This window comes from Dasypus novemcinctus, chromosome 11 (assembly GCF_030445035.2).
Source record: "Dasypus novemcinctus isolate mDasNov1 chromosome 11, mDasNov1.1.hap2, whole genome shotgun sequence".
NCBI classification, from domain to species: Eukaryota; Metazoa; Chordata; class Mammalia; order Cingulata; family Dasypodidae; genus Dasypus; species Dasypus novemcinctus.
Genome location: NC_080683.1, coordinates 76223919 through 76227875, shown reverse-complemented (window position 1 = coordinate 76227875; position 3957 = coordinate 76223919). Strand labels below are relative to the sequence as shown.

At 36.6% G+C, this 3957-nt stretch overlaps 1 non-coding gene across 1 annotated transcript; it reads left to right on the top strand.

Annotated features, from left to right (window-relative positions):
- Positions 1-3360: 3360 nt before the first annotated feature.
- LOC111765534 (U6 spliceosomal RNA) lies at positions 3361-3467 on the top strand. The gene has a single exon (XR_009188134.1). It is a non-coding gene; the product is annotated as a U6 spliceosomal RNA (small nuclear RNA).
- The last annotated feature ends 490 nt before the right edge of the window (positions 3468-3957 follow it).

Below are 3957 nucleotides of genomic sequence, written 5' to 3'. Positions count from 1 at the left end.
TGGTGGGAAAGTAGAATGGTACAGTCACAGTGGAGGACTGTTTGGCAGTGCCTAAGGATGTTAAATATAGACTTGCCACATGACCCAGCAATACCATTATATACTGCAATACCCAGTATTAATACCCAGTAATATCATTATCTTCAGGGTATATACCCAGAAGAATGGAAAGCAGAGAAATGAACAAACATCTGCACACTGATGTTCATAGCAACAGTATTCACAATTGCCCAATTTGGACACAACTCAGGTGTCCATCAACTGAAGAATGGATAAACAAATGGTGGTGCATACACACAGTGTAATATTATGCAGCAGTAAGAAGAAATGAGGTCATGAAGCATATGAGAACATGGATGAACCTGGAGGTCATGTTGCATGAAGAAAGCCAGGCACAAAAGGACAAATACTGCATGATTGCACCATTATGAATTAAGCATATTGTGTAAACTTATGGAGTTAATAATCAGCATATAGATCAACAGAAAATAGAAGAAGTGAGGAGAATGGAATGCTGAGGGTTAATCTGTGCATGATTGGTTAAAGAAGGTTGTTTTGTAAATCTTTGGAAATGAATAGAAATGATTAAAGCACATCACGGTGTTTTTAAGTGACAGAGTTATATAGGTATAACAGTGGTTGAAAGATAAAGTCTAAGGTCATGTATATTACTAAAAGGAAAGTTAAAAACTGTAACATGGGAAACGGACTTTGGCCCAGTGGTTAGGGCGTCCGTCTACCATATGGGAGGTCCGCGGTTCAAACCCCGGGCCTCCTTGACCCGTGTGGAGCTGGCCATGCGCAGTGCTGATGCGCGCAAGGAGTGCCGTGCCACGCAAGGGTGTCCCCCGCGTGGGGGAGCCCCACGCGCAAGGAGTGCGCCCGTGAGGAAAGCCGCCCAGCGTGAAAAGAAAGTGCAGCCTGCCCAGGAATGGCGCCGCCCACACTTCCCGTGCCGCTGACGACAACAGAAGTGGACAAAGCCGCTGACAACAGAAGCGGACAAAGAAACAAGACGCAGCAAAACAGACACCAAGAACAGACAACCGGGGGGGGGGGGGGGAAATTAAATAAAAATAAATAAATCTTTAAAAAAAAAAAAAAAAAAAAAAAAAAAAAAAACTGTAACATGGGACTGTATAAGATATTAAAACCTCATGTAAAACACAAATATAGGTGATATTGCATATATAATACTTTTTAAAAAGTTTTAAGTACAAATGTACTACAGAGAAAAAAACAGAATAGTAGCAATGTACAGCAGGGGAAGCATAGAGATATTGAGAGGTGATGAGTTGTGTTTGTTTTTATTATTATTATCATTGGAACAATGAAAGTGCTCTAAGAATTATTGAAGTGATGAATGCACAAATATGTGATCTCACCAAATACCACTGATTGTACACTTTGAATGGTTTTATGCTGTATTATGTATCAACAAAATATTTATGAGGTACAGAAAGAGAAATGGAAGTATGGATTCCTATACCCATTAGAATTCATCAAATAGAAAGCTATTTTTAAAAGGAACTTATTATAAGTCAAATGGAAAATACCAACCTAACAACACTGATAGCTCAACTAAACAGTTGTTTGACTTCAATTGTTTGTTCTTAAAATGATCTTTCTAGAGAAAATGTAGAAATCAAAGGTTAGAACTAGTTTTTGCAAATGCAGGAGCATATAAAAACTGTATAAATAACAAAAGAAAGCTAAAAGGGGAAAGGCACTTTCACTGATAAAATCATCATTCTATAATGTAGTTTGAAAACAGAAAAGGAACTGGAAAGAAGAATGGTACCACAATGGTACAAAACCTTAATAATAACATATAAAAATGGATAGAGAGTACTTTGTTGATGAACAAAATGCCTGTGTATTTACAAATGGAAAAAGGAACTGGAGGAAAAATAACTTAAATGCTTCCTGATGCTAGAGTTTATGAATAAGTTCAAGAAATACTGCAAAGAAGAAAAGATGAGGCAAAAATAAGCAATGGGAAATGGAGAAAACAAAGCATCTATGTACTGAAAAACCCAGGGTAGATAGCAGTCCAAAAGGATGATGGTATAAGATGCTCCAGGGTTCTCTTCTTTGGAAGTCTCTCATCCTGTGCTGGAAGGACAGAGAAACCCTTAAACAGATACTGAGATGCCTAAATACTGGTGCCAATCTATCAGGTGGCAGCCTGAAAAACTGAAATATGAAACCTCTCTGTCTTACCCTCACAGAACCTGCTTTCAAGGAGAAGCAGCTTGCAAACAGTTAAAGCAGTATAAGAAACAACTAAGTCAAAGCAGTGTGTGGCAAAGAATTAGGGGCTTTAATTGTATAATAGAGCACCCAAGAGGAGGAGAGAGTCTATTTCAAAGAGATTAAAGATGGTATTCAATTCCTGTAAGTGGGAGAATTCCTAAGGCCAGGAAAAAGCAGAAAGCACAGCTCAGGGCAAGACAGTCTCAGAAAGATGGGGCATACCCTGTAATCCACATTTGCCTTGGGCATATCTTCTTAATAGGAAGGATAAACTCTGAAGTAGAGTACCAATTAATGCTAAGCCAATTTTCAGAGACTGTGAAAGATGTTTTTTGTTTGTGTTCACTCCTGGCACTCAAGAAAATTTCTGTTATATCATTAGCTGGATACAAACTTGAGGAAAACAGAGTTCAGGGATGGAATCCTAAGTTAACTCTTACATAGTTAAAGTAAACAGTGTGCAACAAAAGAGTACAAGACAAACAAAAAATAGGAAATGATGGCCCACCCAAAGGAGCAAGATAAAAATCCAGAAACCATTAACAAAGAAGACAAGACTTTGGACATAGTGAACAAAGATTTTTTAAAATGATCCTCAATATTAAGTAAAAACAAAGAAAGAACTAAAGCATGTTGAAAAAAAATGAATAAAAATCTGAGAATCTCAAAAGAGAGAGAGAAATTTTAAAAAAGGACCCAAATAGAAATCTTGGAATTGAAGACAACAATAACTGAAGTGAAAAATATCCTAGAAGGTTTCAACAGAAGACTAAAGCTGGCATAAGTAAGAACCAGTAAATTCAAAAGCAAGGCAATTGAAATGATTCTAGCAGAGGAGCAGTGGGAAAAAAGCATGAAAAAAAGTGAAAAGAGCCTGAGAAACCGGTGGACACCATCAAGTATGCCAGTATATGCATTATGGGAATCCTAGAAAGAGAGAAAGGAGCCAAAGAATATTCAAAGAAACAATAGCAAAAAACTTCCCAAATTTAATGAAAAATATGAATACACATATTCAAGAAGTCCAGTGAACCCCAAATAGGATAAACTAGAAGAGAACACCTCCTAGACATATAGTATTCAAACAGTCAAATGCCAAGGACAGTGCTCACTTCAATAGCACATATACTAAAATTGGAATGATACAGAGAAGATTAGCATGATTTCTGTGCAATAATGACACACAAATTTGTGAAACATTCTATATTTTCTGTACTAGAGCAGGGATTCTTTACAAATTGAATTTCAAAAAAACAATACTTGTGAGAATGTGTTGGTGTGGGTATGATATATTTATTAAATAATACACAATATAGTGTGGACTTAGTAAGAGGTCCATGGTTTTCACCTGACTGGCAAATATTTCCAAGGAACAAAAAAGGTTAAGAACCCCTGTACTAGAAGAACCTCATAGGAGAGAAAAATTCAACTCTTTCTTTTTATTAAATTTTATTTCTCATAAGATACTTAGATTATATAAATGTTACAGAAAAAGTGTAGGGGATTCCCATATGCCCTACCCCTCTCACATTAACAACATCCTTCATTAGTGAAGTACATTTGTTAAAATTGATGAACACATATTGGAACATTGCTACTGAGTGTGCATTGTAGTTTACACTCTCTCCTACACATTTTTATAAGTTATGACAAGATAATGGCCTGTATCCATCACTGAAACATCATTCAGGACAATTCTAA